Source organism: Paramisgurnus dabryanus, chromosome 18 (assembly GCF_030506205.2).
Source record: "Paramisgurnus dabryanus chromosome 18, PD_genome_1.1, whole genome shotgun sequence".
Taxonomy (NCBI): Eukaryota; Metazoa; Chordata; class Actinopteri; order Cypriniformes; family Cobitidae; genus Paramisgurnus; species Paramisgurnus dabryanus.
In genome coordinates, this window is record NC_133354.1 from 28,712,695 (window position 1) to 28,728,003 (window position 15,309).

The following is a 15,309-nucleotide window of genomic DNA, read 5'->3' on the forward strand; positions in this document are numbered from 1 at the left end:
AGCATAAACCAATCACCCACTGTATGTATATTAGGCAACACCCCTGAATTTTACAACAACCAATCAGTAGCAAACTCCTATATGCTTTGTCTCTCTGGATATTTAAGGGAATGATGTAAAATGGTTCGGTGGGTCTTTCTGTTCATGGAAGTTCACCCCCATGATGCTGTATCTTTGATACAGCATCATGTATTTTATTTTACTTTGAGAAATCTGTAACCAGATATTCATCACTTGCCAGGTATGCATTATTCTCATTTGATTATACTTGTTTTCTCGTATTTGAATTGGAATGTGAATTGGCTTCTGAATTATGTTTTACCTACCTGGTTAATAAATTGTTATATTTGATTTTATTCTGTGTTGCTCTGTAAATGTTGACACTGCAAGTAATATCGTTGTATCCGTAGTTACCGTAAGGACTGAAATCAGGCTAGGATCGGCCCAATCCCAGTTAGATAGTGAATAATACATCAGCTGAGGATTTGAGAGATACGACTAGCAATTGGCGTTAGTTTAAGTGTACTTAGAAGCGTGGAGGCTGATTACTCTAAATAGGGTCAGCCTCAACCTCTGTTTATTTCAATGTTATTCTATTCATTAATCTTGATTAGAAATAATAATCGTAATAATTAAGTGTCACCTCTAAGGGGACTAAATAAAGTATGTTTAAAGTTGAGCACGCAGAAAGCGGCCGCTTAAGCGTATAGTCCAACCTCTGGCAGCGACCAACACTGATTCGCTTACGACCGTTGACCAGTATATTAATTATGAGGCCCGTACTAGGATCATGTGCGACTGTGAGAACCGAATGAACGAGTGTAATACCAGAGCTTTATCAGAATAAATAAACAAACATCCATCTAAATTCTGTAAGCTTTAAAAGTAATAATCAATCAAATTTGTAATATAATATAAACTAAATCTTTGTCTTTGGAGTCAGATTAGAGATAAATATACCTAAATTACGTAACGCCAAAACGTCATCTGCAAAGCTCCGGAAAAGACCGAACGCGCTATCAATCCTTCCCATGCGGTTTGGACTTCGCCATTGGGCCAAACGGATGGATGGGGCACATAATTTTCAACCCCTTACAAAGTGGTGATTCCCGGGACGTGATATTCAACCAGTGAGAAAATCTTATCAAAATGTACAAAGTACGACTGATTCGATCCCTGGAGAATAAGAGTCTTTTCATGGAGCTAAAGGTTTGAACTTCTTCTATTTCTTCAGCTGATGTGGTAAGTCAATCTTTTCTTTGCCTTTAAAAAATGTTTGAGGGAATGTTTTAAACATCCCACATTTATTAAATAGGTTGTAAATATACCTAATGTTAGACTGGAAATCAAATCCGGTGGGGCTTTAAGAATGAAATGAAACCACATTATTAGGAAATGCTGTGTGATGTTAAATGAAGAATGAATTGCTTTGCTCTGTTAAGATCTTTTGTTTACATGCCTACGGAAAACAAAAGATCGTCTCACATTGGAGTTAAATCATCCAAAATTTGTTCTGATTCTCAAACAAGGAAAACATCTAGAATCTAAATTTAAATCACCAAATTCTACACAATTGTTTTTGTTGTGACAGCAAATGCACAACCTAGAAAAGATAGCTAACAAACTTTAACAATTAAAAAATGATGTTGGATGATTTAAACTAATGCAATTAATGTGTTTGCATGTGAAAGGAGGACTTGGACAGTTGAGATGTGATAAGCTTACAGATAGGAAGGTTTTTAAATGCTGCATTTGTATGTAGATGTGATGTTTGACAATCAAGGGTAGCTATCTGTCTGCAGATCTACCATTTGTATGGATATGTAATGTTTGACTATCAAGGGTAGCTCTCCGGGGAGTCTACTGTATTCAAGGTTGTGAGTGAGCCTTCTAAAAGATCACTCTGGACTGAATGAGGATGAAATCAGGAAGTCATATTACAATTACAAACTTCACATTCAATGTATTCCTCCATTGATGAGATACAATTAAACAAAATCTAAAATTGTTGCAGGAAAATATAATGTTTTTCTAGGCCAACACAAATGGTCTTATCTCTCACTGTGAGACACCCAACTGAGATGAAAGGGCTTACCCCCCACTCAGATAACGGGCTATCCATTGTTCCCAAGAGAGAACATTGTTTTTAAGAGAGACAATTGTCTGTAACCAAATTTTTCCTTCTGTAAATCAATCTAAGTGTTATTTAAGAACTTGATAAACACCAGGACTGTTAAAAGTTCTTGGCTTAGTCTTTCCCTATGAGTCTGTGAAAATTGTTTAAAGACAGTTTTGTACAGCTTTATAGAGATGTGAAAGGCCACAAAATTTTTAGTCTTGAAACTGTTGTAGGAATACATTAGCATGAACCAATGAAAATCTGTGCCTCACACCAGTCTGTCCAGGGCTGACACCTTTTCACATTCAAATATATTGATACAGGAACATCTTGCAAATTCAGACACACAAACATCAGTCTGGTAATCCTTAAGAGATCAGTAACAAATGTATTTTTAATTAATCCTGTTTTTAATATAATACAATCTACTTTGTGATCAAGTTGCAATATCCATTATATTGTAATGGCCAAACAGGCCTCAGATGGTAAAATGTGGTTTATTACATGTATGTATACTATATGGAGTAACTTGCACAGGCCAAACTAACAGAATTGGTCCACCACCCAGTTTGTCAAGGAGCGGAGTACGCTGTCACGTGCTGCCATGTTTTAACACACAAAATTAATGTGACACTCATGATAGTGAACCAAATCTCCTTCACTGGAAATCTTTAACCCATTTTTTAATCCAATACAGAGGTCTATTTTAATCATTTGGTAACTAAACCTATGATAAATGCTGAACACATCAAGCAAAAGATTCCTTTTGGGTCAGAGATCTGAAGCAGTCAAAGGTGTGATGAGCTGATGAATTGCCCACAGGTCTGACTGAACTGAGCAACTTAAAATGAAGCCATTTGAGCTTATGGAAAAGTTCTCCAGCAGAAATGGAGTTTGAATGCTCACAGCAGACAGCAAGGGTTTATATGCTTTCACAGCTTAAAGTAATATGCTGTCGGACTACACTGCAATAGCAGTAGTCAATAAAAAAAACAACTCTGACCAAAGGATGTAAAGCTAATTTAATCTCTGAAAATAAATTTGCAAAATAATATGACAATGGTACATCTATTCCCTAATGACTGATCACCAAAAGGAGAAATTGTACCGCATGTCTTAATGCAAATTGCATAAAGGGTTAAAAAACTAACTGCTTCTCTGTTTGTCTTTTTATCAGGTTGAAAGCTGTAAATCCTGGCCAGAGATGTCTGGCCACATGAAAGACAGCGAACCCTGCAGAAAAAACATTCTAGAAAACTGAGGATGGGTGCGAAGACATTAAAAGGCCATTTTACACCTCACTACACTATACCATCATGAATAGACATGGCCTCAAAATTTGCAACACTAATTGTTAGAGATAAAATCCACCCATCTTTCAGACAAACACTGACTGTACAGCACACACATTGACTAAAACAATCTCGTAACACATCTGGTATAGACGTAAAGACTATCCAGACATAAACACTACACACCACACAACATATTCCAAACTTAACATTACATTTAAAATCAACATTCTCCTGTTACACAAACAGGGACATCTAATCCAACACAAATTCTAAGTGATATCATTCACACCCATATTAGCAAAACTACAACATTCATAAGAAACTTACATGGCAAAGTCACACTTTGATGATTACGTTTCTAATTGCAATAACAAACTTACTGTCTAAATCTCAAATCAATAATCTGACTGTTGTTGTCATAAGTGAGGACCAGTTGGCGCCCTGATCCTCAACTTATCACTTAACAACAGCACAAACAATTTTCAAGAATCAATCAAACCATTTACATCTCAACTCCTAATATCAAATGTGACTTAGCCGACATATCAGATACACACCTATATAAGTATTCACATATCTCTACACTCATACACCTACTTATACACGCAAACACATTGAAATCTGAGATTCTAAATCTTCAAATGTATGGACTATACATACACATACACATTCACATACAGATACATATACACATAGGCACATACCTGCACACATAGAAATCTAACATGAGATTCTGAATCTTCAATTGTGCTCATGGACTCAACATGTTCTGAACATATCCTAAGTTAATCTTAGGCCTACAAGGTGCTTATATTAGAAAATTCAGAGTTCCCTCAACATTCATGATAGATGTGTGCATGGTATGATTACAACATTATGTGCTTATTATTATTATTATTATTATATATGGTCTACCATGCCCATACCTAAATCTATTGTAGCAATATTTTACTATCACGTTTATTGATACACCCTATGAGATGCATTACCAAATTTTACTTTAACATGTTCCGTTATTTTTTTTACATGACCCAATATATGCATACCTGAATGTTATTTAACACTTTCTGGTTTTTATTTTCTTTTATTTTCACATGACCCAATATGCATACCTGAAGAAGGTTATTTTTACATTTTCTGGGTTTTATTTTCATACAATCTATAATATGCATACCTGAAGATCATTTTAACCATTCCTGGGTTTTATTTTCATACAATCTGTAACATGCATATCTCAAGGTTATTTTAACATTTTATTTTCTGGGTTTTATTTTTATAATATGCATACCTCAATGTTATGCATTGTTGTTTTAACCTGATCTTTTGCATCTTCTTCTTCAATATCCAGAGACCAAGTACATTTAAATTCAACTAAACTCCAAATACAACAGTGGGAAAGAACATTGGTAATTTTATAGATACCTGGTGAGACCGTACCACTTGCACTTTCCACATCAAGGTATCATGTGCTATGTTTTTTATTTATTTTATTTATGGTTTACCCTATGAATCTCTTGATAATGTTGCTGAGTCTATCAGTACTGATCAATGTTCAATCAATGAATGGTCCTTAAGATGTGCAGGTGTTTCACACAGTGATGTATTGTCAATGACATGATCCCCACCTGACGATGTCTGAAATCAGAGGAGATCACCGTTCAGAGGTGACAACTTTCTTCAAAGGGACAGAACGTCTAAAAACAGGTGGTTTTTTCGCAAAAGAATGGGACATTCATTGAACAAAGCACGCAGGCCTTGGTTGACACACTGAACTTGAACACTAAGAACACTACAGAGATTGGACACCACCAAGAGCTAACATCTTACTGTATGTTGATCTCATCGGGACTGTTATGTTCTCCGATATGATCAAGCGGCGGAGCTGTAAGATAATTTCCTAAATAAGATAGCACCTCCCCAAAGGACACTGCATGGGGGCAAAGTGAGTGCGCGGGAAAAGCCACTCTCCACGATTCACAGTGGACTTCCCACTGAGACACATTTGGGTTTCAAAGACACACCTTTAGGGTGTCATACATTTGTATTCTTTTCTCTAAAAGCAAACTGTATATGAAATGCTACATGCACAAAGAATCTAAAATCTGTATCTTATTTGTTTTCTATTGGAATGTCTCATTGCAAGTGGTTACAGGTCTCACTCATATAACAACAGAATTCAATGTTATGTGAAACTTCATTCAATGTTGATAGACACCTCCCTTTCTAAGCATAAACCAATCACCCACTGTATGTATATTAGGCAACACCCCTGAATTTTACAACAACCAATCAGTAGCAAACTCCTATATGCTTTGTCTCTCTGGATATTTAAGGGAATGATGTAAAATGGTTCGGTGGGTCTTTCTGTTCATGGAAGTTCACCCCCATGATGCTGTATCTTTGATACAGCATCATGTATTTTATTTTACTTTGAGAAATCTGTAACCAGATATTCATCACTTGCCAGGTATGCATTATTCTCATTTGATTATACTTGTTTTCTCGTATTTGAATTGGAATGTGAATTGGCTTCTGAATTATGTTTTACCTACCTGGTTAATAAATTGTTATATTTGATTTTATTCTGTGTTGCTCTGTAAATGTTGACACTGCAAGTAATATCGTTGTATCCGTAGTTACCGTAAGGACTGAAATCAGGCTAGGATCGGCCCAATCCCAGTTAGATAGTGAATAATACATCAGCTGAGGATTTGAGAGATACGACTAGCAATTGGCGTTAGTTTAAGTGTACTTAGAAGCGTGGAGGCTGTGTTTCCGTTTAGAGTAACATTTCTGATTACTCTAAATAGGGTCAGCCTCAACCTCTGTTTATTTCAATGTTATTCTATTCATTAATCTTGATTAGAAATAATAATTGTAATAATTAAGTGTCACCTCTAAGGGGACTAAATAAAGTATGTTTAAAGTTGAGCACGCAGAAAGCGGCCGCTTAAGCGTATAGTCCAACCTCTGGCAGCGACCAACACTGATTCGCTTACGACCGTTGACCAGTATATTAATTATGAGGCCCGTACTAGGATCATGTGCGACTGTGAGAACCGAATGAACGAGTGTAATACCAGAGCTTTATCAGAATAAATAAACAAACATCCATCTAAATTCTGTAAGCTTTAAAAGTAATAATCAATCAAATTTGTAATATAATATAAACTAAATCTTTGTCTTTGGAGTCAGATTAGAGATAAATATACCTAAATTACGTAACGCCAAAACGTCATCTGCAAAGCTCCGGAAAAGACCGAACGCGCTATCAATCCTTCCCATGCGGTTTGGACTTCGCCATTGGGCCAAACGGATGGATGGGGGATAAAAAATTCACCCCCTTACAGACCAATATAATCCAATTCATGGAGGCCCTCGAGCATAAAACCTTCACTGATAGGACTTAACTCTGGAAGAGATTCCCGGTAGGGCGCCATGGCTTAGCCGGTCAAAGCGCCTGTCTTGTAAACAGGAGATCCTGGGTTCGAATCCCAGTGGTGCCTTCTCACCATGTTTGCGGTCCTCGGCCCCCACTCAGTGGCTTTCTTGTCACATTGTTGTATCTCTTCATACTGTGACTCATCCTCCCTCAAAACAGATTTTAAAATCCCAGCGGTGCCTTCAGTCTGTAGCCTGCTAAGGGCTTTCTTTGTTTCTGTTTATCAGATGAAATACAACCTCCTTATAATTCATGGTTGTTATGAAAGCTGTCATAACTTCCAGATATTTTTGGAAAACGGACCTATCTGATTTATGAACAACCTTTACCCTAAAGCCTTCACTAATAGGGCTTAATTTCCTGTCAGGACGCCATGTCTTTTGCCTGGCTTTGTTCTCAAGGGTCCCCATGGCCAAAGCACCTGTCTTGTAAGTGGGAGATTACGTGATCAAAATCGCAGTGGTGCCTGTTATCAGTGGTTGTGGTCTTTGGCCTTCATGAAAGGCAGAATGGCGTCAAGGAGATTAAACTTTCTTTTACCTGTCTAAATGAAAAGAAAGCCGTGCAATTTTAGGATGCCCTGGCATTGCTGTCCAAAGACCATGTCTTGTAAACGAATTGTTCGAATCCCAGCGTTTCCTTCCTTTGTCAGTCTCTGCTCTCCCATCTACATGAAAGGCAGGAGGTCCGGGCAGAAAATACGACTGAAATGTTCCCGTTTTCAATAGACCTGAAGCCATGTGACGTTAGGGTGCACAGCATCAGCCGGTCAAAGGGCCTGTCTTGTCAACAGACTGTTGAATTTCAAGCCATGCCTTCCTTTCAACGGCTGTTCTCCGGTTTAATTTGGAGAAAAGAGGTCCACAAGGAGGTTTGACTTTCTTGTACTTGGTTTAATAAAAATATAGCCATGGAGTTTAAGGATGTCCTGGCATAGCTGTTCAGTGATCATGTCTTGTAAACAGATTGTTCAATTCCAAGTGATTCCATCCTTTTAGTTGCTGTTTCTCCGTTCCACACGAAAGGCAGGAGGTCCAAAAAGAAAATATGACAGTCTTGTTCCTGTTTTCAAAAGATCTGAAGACATATGACGTAAGGTTGCACACCATTGGCTGGTGAAAGTTCCTGTCCTTTCATCTGGAGATCCTGAATTCGTATGCCAAAAATGCCTTCCATCTGACAATTGTGCTCATTGGCATATGGAAAGAGCAGAAGGTAAAAATAGTAATTGTAACTCTTGGGCTGAAAAATACAAAAGCTAATAATAATTTAAATCTGTCTTCATCCAGAATTGTGTGCAAAACATCAGTGCTTTTGCATGTAGGCTCTGTGGCGCAATGGATAGCGCATTGGACTTCTAGATTATGAGTCGATGTGATTCAAAGGTTGTGGGTTCGAGTCCCACTAGAGTCGCAGGGTTTTAGCTCCGAAGACCCTGCTCAATGCATTTCATCTTACATTGTTGTTCCTGTTCATACTGTGACTCACCCTTCCACAATCGGCAGATTGAGGGTGGCGCCGTGGCTTAGTTGGTTAAAGCGCCTGTCTAGTAAACAGGAGATCCTGGGTTCGAATCCCAGCGGAGCCTTTATCATGTGGCCAACTAAGGTCCGTTTCTTTGGCTGTTTCTCAGTTGAGATATGGTACATCCTGATAATTCAGAGTTGTCACGACAGCGGTCTGTTTTCAGCGAAAGGCCTGTACTTTGGGCAAAACTTTCTAGTTTTCTCCCTAACGGACCAATATAATCCAATTCATGGAGGCCCTCGAGCATAAAACCTTCACTGATAGGACTTAACTCTGGAAGAGATTCCTGGTAGGGCGCCATGGCTTAGCCGGTCAAAGCGCCTGTCTCGTAAACAGGAGATCCTGGGTTCGAATCCCAGTGGTGCCTTCTTACGATGTTTGCGGTCCTCGGCCCCCACTTAGTGGCTTTCTTGTCACATTATTGTATCTCTTCATACTGTGACTCATCCTCCCTCAAAACAGATTTTAAAATCCCAGCGGTGCCTTCAGTCTGTAGCCTGCTAAGGGCTTTCTTTGTTTCTGTTTATCAGATGAAATACAACCTCCTTATAATTCATGGTTGTTATGAAAGCTGTCATAACTTCCAGATATTTTTGGAAAACGGACCAATCTGATTTATGAACAACCTTTACCCTAAAGCCTTCACTAATAGGGCTTAATTTCCTGTCAGGACGCCATGTCTTTTGCCTGGCTTTGTTCTCAAGGGTGTCCATGGCCAAAGCACCTGTCTTGTAAGTGGGAGATTACGTGATCAAAATCGCAGTGGTGCCTGTTATCAGTGGTTGTGGTCTTTGGCCTTCATGAAAGGCAGAATGGCGTCAAGGAGATTAAACTTTCTTTTACCTGTCTAAATGAAAAGAAAGCCGTGCAATTTTAGGATGCCCTGGCATTGCTGTCCAAAGACCATGTCTTGTAAACGAATTGTTCGAATCCCAGCGTTTCCTTCCTTTGTCAGTCTCTGCTCTCCCATCTACATGAAAGGCAGGAGGTCCGGGCAGAAAATACGACTGAAATGTTCCCGTTTTCAATAGACCTGAAGCCATGTGACGTTAGGGTGCACAGCATCAGCCGGTCAAAGGGCCTGTCTTGTCAACAGACTGTTGAATTTCAAGCCATGCCTTCCTTTCAACGGCTGTTCTCCGGTTTAATTTGGAGAAAAGAGGTCCACAAGGAGGTTTGACTTTCTTGTACTTGGTTTAATAAAAATATAGCCATGGAGTTTAAGGATGTCCTGGCATAGCTGTTCAGTGATCATGTCTTGTAAACAGATTGTTCAATTCCAAGTGATTCCATCCTTTTAGTTGGTGTTTCTCCGTTCCACACGAAAGGCAGGAGGTCCAAAAAGAAAATATGACAGTCTTGTTCCTGTTTTCAAAAGATCTGAAGACATATGACGTAAGGTTGCACACCATTGGCTGGTGAAAGTTCCTGTCCTTTCATCTGGAGATCCTGAATTCGTATGCCAAAAATGCCTTCCATCTGACAATTGTGCTCATTGGCATATGGAAAGAGCAGAAGGTAAAAATAGTAATTGTAACTCTTGGGCTGAAAAATACAAAAGCTAATAATAATTTAAATCTGTCTTCATCCAGAATTGTGTGCAAAACATCAGTGCTTTTGCATGTAGGCTCTGTGGCGCAATGGATAGTGCATTGGACTTCTAGATTATGAGTTGATGTGATTCAAAGGTTGTGGGTTCGAGTCGCAGGGTTTTAGCTCCGAAGACCCTGCTCAATGCATTTCATCTTACATTGTTGTTCCTGTTCATACTGTGACTCACCCTTCCACAATCGGCAGATGGAGGGTGGCGCCGTGGCTTAGTTGGTTAAAGCGCCTGTCTAGTAAACAGGAGATCCTGGGTTCGAATCCCAGCGGAGCCTTTATCATGTGGCCAACTAAGGTCCGTTTCTTTGGCTGTTTCTCAGTTGAGATATGGTACATCCTGATAATTCAGAGTTGTCACGACAGCGGTCTGTTTTCAGCGAAAGGCCTGTACTTTGGGCAAAACTTTCTAGTTTTCTCCCTAACGGACCAATATAATCCAATTCATGGAGGCCCTCGAGCATAAAACCTTCACTGATAGGACTTAACTCTGGAAGAGATTCCTGGTAGGGCGCCATGGCTTAGCCGGTCAAAGCGCCTGTCTCGTAAACAGGAGATCCTGGGTTCGAATCCCAGTGGTGCCTTCTTACGATGTTTGCGGTCCTCGGCCCCCACTTAGTGGCTTTCTTGTCACATTATTGTATCTCTTCATACTGTGACTCATCCTCCCTCAAAACAGATTTTAAAATCCCAGCGGTGCCTTCAGTCTGTAGCCTGCTAAGGGCTTTCTTTGTTTCTGTTTATCAGATGAAATACAACCTCCTTATAATTCATGGTTGTTATGAAAGCTGTCATAACTTCCAGATATTTTTGGAAAACGGACCAATCTGATTTATGAACAACCTTTACCCTAAAGCCTTCACTAATAGGGCTTAATTTCCTGTCAGGACGCCATGTCTTTTGCCTGGCTTTGTTCTCAAGGGTCCCCATGGCCAAAGCACCTGTCTTGTAAGTGGGAGATTACGTGATCAAAATCGCAGTGGTGCCTTTTATCAGTGGTTGTTGTCTTTGGCCTTCATGAAAGGCAGAATGGCGTCAAGGAGATTAAACTTTCTTTTACCTGTCTAAATGAAAAGAAAGCCGTGCAATTTTAGGATGCCCTGGCATTGCTGTCCAAAGACCATGTCTTGTAAACGAATTGTTCGAATCCCAGCGTTTCCTTCCTTTGTCAGTCTCTGCTCTCCCATCTACATGAAAGGCAGGAGGTCCGGGCAGAAAATACGACTGAAATGTTCCCGTTTTCAATAGACCTGAAGCCATGTGACGTTAGGGTGCACAGCATCAGCCGGTCAAAGGGCCTGTCTTGTCAACAGACTGTTGAATTTCAAGCCATGCCTTCCTTTCAACGGCTGTTCTCCGGTTTAATTTGGAGAAAAGAGGTCCACAAGGAGGTTTGACTTTCTTGTACTTGGTTTAATTAAAATATAGCCATGGAGTTTAAGGATGTCCTGGCATAGCTGTTCAGTGATCATGTCTTGTAAACAGATTGTTCAATTCCAAGTGATTCCATCCTTTTAGCAGATGGAGGGTGGCGCCGTGGCTTAGTTGGTTAAAGCGCCTGTCTAGTAAACAGGAGATCCTGGGTTCGAATCCCAGCGGAGCCTTTATCATGTGGCCAACTAAGGTCCGTTTCTTTGGCTGTTTCTCAGTTGAGATATGGTACATCCTGATAATTCAGAGTTGTCACGACAGCGGTCTGTTTTCAGCGAAAGGCCTGTACTTTGGGCAAAACTTTCTAGTTTTCTCCCTAACGGACCAATATAATCCAATTCATGGAGGCCCTCGAGCATAAAACCTTCACTGATAGGACTTAACTCTGGAAGAGATTCCTGGTAGGGCGCCATGGCTTAGCCGGTCAAAGCGCCTGTCTCGTAAACAGGAGATCCTGGGTTCGAATCCCAGTGGTGCCTTCTTACGATGTTTGCGGTCCTCGGCCCCCACTCAGTGGCTTTCTTGTCACATTATTGTATCTCTTCATACTGTGACTCATCCTCCCTCAAAACAGATTTTAAAATCCCAGCGGTGCCTTCAGTCTGTAGCCTGCTAAGGGCTTTCTTTGTTTCTGTTTATCAGATGAAATACAACCTCCTTATAATTCATGGTTGTTATGAAAGCTGTCATAACTTCCAGATATTTTTGGAAAACGGACCAATCTGATTTATGAACAACCTTTACCCTAAAGCCTTCACTAATAGGGCTTAATTTCCTGTCAGGACGCCATGTCTTTTGCCTGGCTTTGTTCTCAAGGGTGTCCATGGCCAAAGCACCTGTCTTGTAAGTGGGAGATTACGTGATCAAAATCGCAGTGGTGCCTTTTATCAGTGGTTGTTGTCTTTGGCCTTCATGAAAGGCAGAATGGCGTCAAGGAGATTAAACTTTCTTTTACCTGTCTAAATGAAAAGAAAGCCGTGCAATTTAAGGATGCCCTGGCATTGCTGTCCAAAGACCATGTCTTGTAAATTAATTGTTCGAATCCCAGCGTTTCCTTCCTTTGTCAGTCTCTGCTCTCCCATCTACATGAAAGGCAGGAGGTCCGGGCAGAAAATACGACTGAAATTTCCCGTTTTCAATAGACCTGAAGCCATGTGACGTTAGGGTGCACAGCATCAGCCGGTCAAAGGGCCTGTCTTGTCAACAGACTGTTGAATTTCAAGCCATGCCTTCCTTTCAACGGCTGTTCTCCGGTTTAATTTGGAGAAAAGAGGTCCACAAGGAGGTTTGACTTTCTTGTACTTGGTTTAATTAAAATATAGCCATGGAGTTTAAGGATGTCCTGCCATAGCTGTTCAGTGATCATGTCTTGTAAACAGATTGTTCAATTCCAAGTGATTCCATCCTTTTAGTTGCTGTTTCTCCGTTCCACATGAAAGGCAGGAGGTCCAAAAAGAAAATATGACAGTCTTGTTCCTGTTTTCAAAAGATCTGAAGACATGTGACGTAAGGTTGCACACCATTGGCTGGTGAAAGTTCCTGTCCTTTCATCTGGAGATCCTGAATTCGTATCCCAAAAATGCCTTCCATTTGACAATTGTGCTCATTGGCATATGGAAAGAGCAGAAGGTAAAAATAGTAATTGTAACTCTTGGGCTGAAAAATACAAAAGCTAATAATAATTTAAATCTGTCTTCATCCAGAATTGTGTGCAAAACATCAGTGCTTTTGCATGTAGGCTCTGTGGCGCAATGGATAGCGCATTGGACTTCTAGATTATGAGTTGATGTGATTCAAAGGTTGTGGGTTCGAGTCCCACCAGAGTCGCAGGGTTTTAGCTCCGAAGACCCTGCTCAATGCATTTCATCTTACATTGTTGTTCCTGTTCATACTGTGACTCGGCAGATGGAGGGTGGTTTAGTTGGTTAAAGCGCCTGTCTAGTAAACAGGAGATCCTGGGTTCGAATCCCAGCGGAGCCTTTATCATGTGGCCAACTAAGGTCCGTTTCTTTGGCTTTTTCTCAGTTGAGATATGGTACATCCTGATAATTCAGAGTTGTCACGACAGCGGTCTGTTTTCAGCGAAAGGCCTGTACTTTGGGCAAAACTTTCTAGTTTTCTCCCTAACGGACCAATATAATCCAATTCATGGAGGCCCTCGAGCATAAAACCTTCACTGATAGGACTTAACTCTGGAAGAGATTCCTGGTAGGGCGCCATGGCTTAGCCGGTCAAAGCGCCTGTCTCGTAAACAGGAGATCCTGGGTTCGAATCCCAGTGGTGCCTTCTTACGATGTTTGCGGTCCTCGGCCCCCACTTAGTGGCTTTCTTGTCACATTATTGTATCTCTTCATACTGTGACTCATCCTCCCTCAAAACAGATTTTAAAATCCCAGCGGTGCCTTCAGTCTGTAGCCTGCTAAGGGCTTTCTTTGTTTCTGTTTATCAGATGAAATACAACCTCCTTATAATTCATGGTTGTTATGAAAGCTGTCATAACTTCCAGATATTTTTGGAAAACGGACCAATCTGATTTATGAACAACCTTTACCCTAAAGCCTTCACTAATAGGGCTTAATTTCCTGTCAGGACGCCATGTCTTTTGCCTGGCTTTGTTCTCAAGGGTCCCCATGGCCAAAGCACCTGTCTTGTAAGTGGGAGATTACGTGATCAAAATCGCAGTGGTGCCTTTTATCAGTGGTTGTTGTCTTTGGCCTTCATGAAAGGCAGAATGGCGTCAAGGAGATTAAACTTTCTTTTACCTGTCTAAATGAAAAGAAAGCCGTGCAATTTTAGGATGCCCTGGCATTGCTGTCCAAAGACCATGTCTTGTAAACGAATTGTTCGAATCCCAGCGTTTCCTTCCTTTGTCAGTCTCTGCTCTCCCATCTACATGAAAGGCAGGAGGTCCGGGCAGAAAATACGACTGAAATGTTCCCGTTTTCAATAGACCTGAAGCCATGTGACGTTAGGGTGCACAGCATCAGCCGGTCAAAGGGCCTGTCTTGTCAACAGACTGTTGAATTTCAAGCCATGCCTTCCTTTCAACGGCTGTTCTCCGGTTTAATTTGGAGAAAAGAGGTCCACAAGGAGGTTTGACTTTCTTGTACTTGGTTTAATTAAAATATAGCCATGGAGTTTAAGGATGTCCTGGCATAGCTGTTCAGTGATCATGTCTTGTAAACAGATTGTTCAATTCCAAGTGATTCCATCCTTTTAGCAGATGGAGGGTGGCGCCGTGGCTTAGTTGGTTAAAGCGCCTGTCTAGTAAACAGGAGATCCTGGGTTCGAATCCCAGCGGAGCCTTTATCATGTGGCCAACTAAGGTCCGTTTCTTTGGCTGTTTCTCAGTTGAGATATGGTACATCCTGATAATTCAGAGTTGTCACGACAGCGGTCTGTTTTCAGCGAAAGGCCTGTACTTTGGGCAAAACTTTCTAGTTTTCTCCCTAACGGACCAATATAATCCAATTCATGGAGGCCCTCGAGCATAAAACCTTCACTGATAGGACTTAACTCTGGAAGAGATTCCTGGTAGGGCGCCATGGCTTAGCCGGTCAAAGCGCCTGTCTCGTAAACAGGAGATCCTGGGTTCGAATCCCAGTGGTGCCTTCTTACGATGTTTGCGGTCCTCGGCCCCCACTCAGTGGCTTTCTTGTCACATTATTGTATCTCTTCATACTGTGACTCATCCTCCCTCAAAACAGATTTTAAAATCCCAGCGGTGCCTTCAGTCTGTAGCCTGCTAAGGGCTTTCTTTGTTTCTGTTTATCAGATGAAATACAACCTCCTTATAATTCATGGTTGTTATGAAAGCTGTCATAACTTCCAGATATTTTTGGAAAACGGACCAATCTGATTTATGAACAACCTTTACCCTAAAGCCTTCACTA

General features: G+C 40.7%; 13 non-coding genes across 13 annotated transcripts; all 13 read left to right on the forward strand.

The window, feature by feature from the left end:
• Positions 1 to 6,846: 6,846 nt before the first annotated feature.
• Positions 6,847 to 6,920, forward strand: trnat-ugu (transfer RNA threonine (anticodon UGU)). The gene has a single exon. It is a non-coding gene; the product is annotated as a tRNA-Thr (tRNA).
• Positions 6,921 to 8,179: 1,259 nt separating this feature from the next.
• Positions 8,180 to 8,269, forward strand: trnar-ucu (transfer RNA arginine (anticodon UCU)). Its single transcript is given in 2 exon segments — positions 8,180 to 8,216; positions 8,234 to 8,269. It is a non-coding gene; the product is annotated as a tRNA-Arg (tRNA).
• Positions 8,270 to 8,370: 101 nt separating this feature from the next.
• Positions 8,371 to 8,444, forward strand: trnat-agu (transfer RNA threonine (anticodon AGU)). The gene has a single exon. It is a non-coding gene; the product is annotated as a tRNA-Thr (tRNA).
• A 232-nt stretch (positions 8,445 to 8,676) lies between these two features.
• trnat-cgu (transfer RNA threonine (anticodon CGU)) lies at positions 8,677 to 8,750 on the forward strand. The gene has a single exon. It is a non-coding gene; the product is annotated as a tRNA-Thr (tRNA).
• A 1,439-nt stretch (positions 8,751 to 10,189) lies between these two features.
• trnat-agu (transfer RNA threonine (anticodon AGU)) lies at positions 10,190 to 10,263 on the forward strand. Its single transcript has one exon. It is a non-coding gene; the product is annotated as a tRNA-Thr (tRNA).
• A 232-nt stretch (positions 10,264 to 10,495) lies between these two features.
• On the forward strand, positions 10,496 to 10,569 carry trnat-cgu (transfer RNA threonine (anticodon CGU)). The gene has a single exon. It is a non-coding gene; the product is annotated as a tRNA-Thr (tRNA).
• Positions 10,570 to 11,515: 946 nt separating this feature from the next.
• trnat-agu (transfer RNA threonine (anticodon AGU)) lies at positions 11,516 to 11,589 on the forward strand. The gene has a single exon. It is a non-coding gene; the product is annotated as a tRNA-Thr (tRNA).
• A 232-nt stretch (positions 11,590 to 11,821) lies between these two features.
• trnat-cgu (transfer RNA threonine (anticodon CGU)) lies at positions 11,822 to 11,895 on the forward strand. Its single transcript has one exon. It is a non-coding gene; the product is annotated as a tRNA-Thr (tRNA).
• A 1,258-nt stretch (positions 11,896 to 13,153) lies between these two features.
• trnar-ucu (transfer RNA arginine (anticodon UCU)) lies at positions 13,154 to 13,243 on the forward strand. The gene is given in 2 exon segments: positions 13,154 to 13,190; positions 13,208 to 13,243. It is a non-coding gene; the product is annotated as a tRNA-Arg (tRNA).
• An 83-nt stretch (positions 13,244 to 13,326) lies between these two features.
• trnat-agu (transfer RNA threonine (anticodon AGU)) lies at positions 13,327 to 13,396 on the forward strand. The gene has a single exon. It is a non-coding gene; the product is annotated as a tRNA-Thr (tRNA).
• Positions 13,397 to 13,628: 232 nt separating this feature from the next.
• trnat-cgu (transfer RNA threonine (anticodon CGU)) lies at positions 13,629 to 13,702 on the forward strand. Its single transcript has one exon. It is a non-coding gene; the product is annotated as a tRNA-Thr (tRNA).
• A 946-nt stretch (positions 13,703 to 14,648) lies between these two features.
• trnat-agu (transfer RNA threonine (anticodon AGU)) lies at positions 14,649 to 14,722 on the forward strand. The gene has a single exon. It is a non-coding gene; the product is annotated as a tRNA-Thr (tRNA).
• A 232-nt stretch (positions 14,723 to 14,954) lies between these two features.
• trnat-cgu (transfer RNA threonine (anticodon CGU)) lies at positions 14,955 to 15,028 on the forward strand. Its single transcript has one exon. It is a non-coding gene; the product is annotated as a tRNA-Thr (tRNA).
• The last annotated feature ends 281 nt before the right edge of the window (positions 15,029 to 15,309 follow it).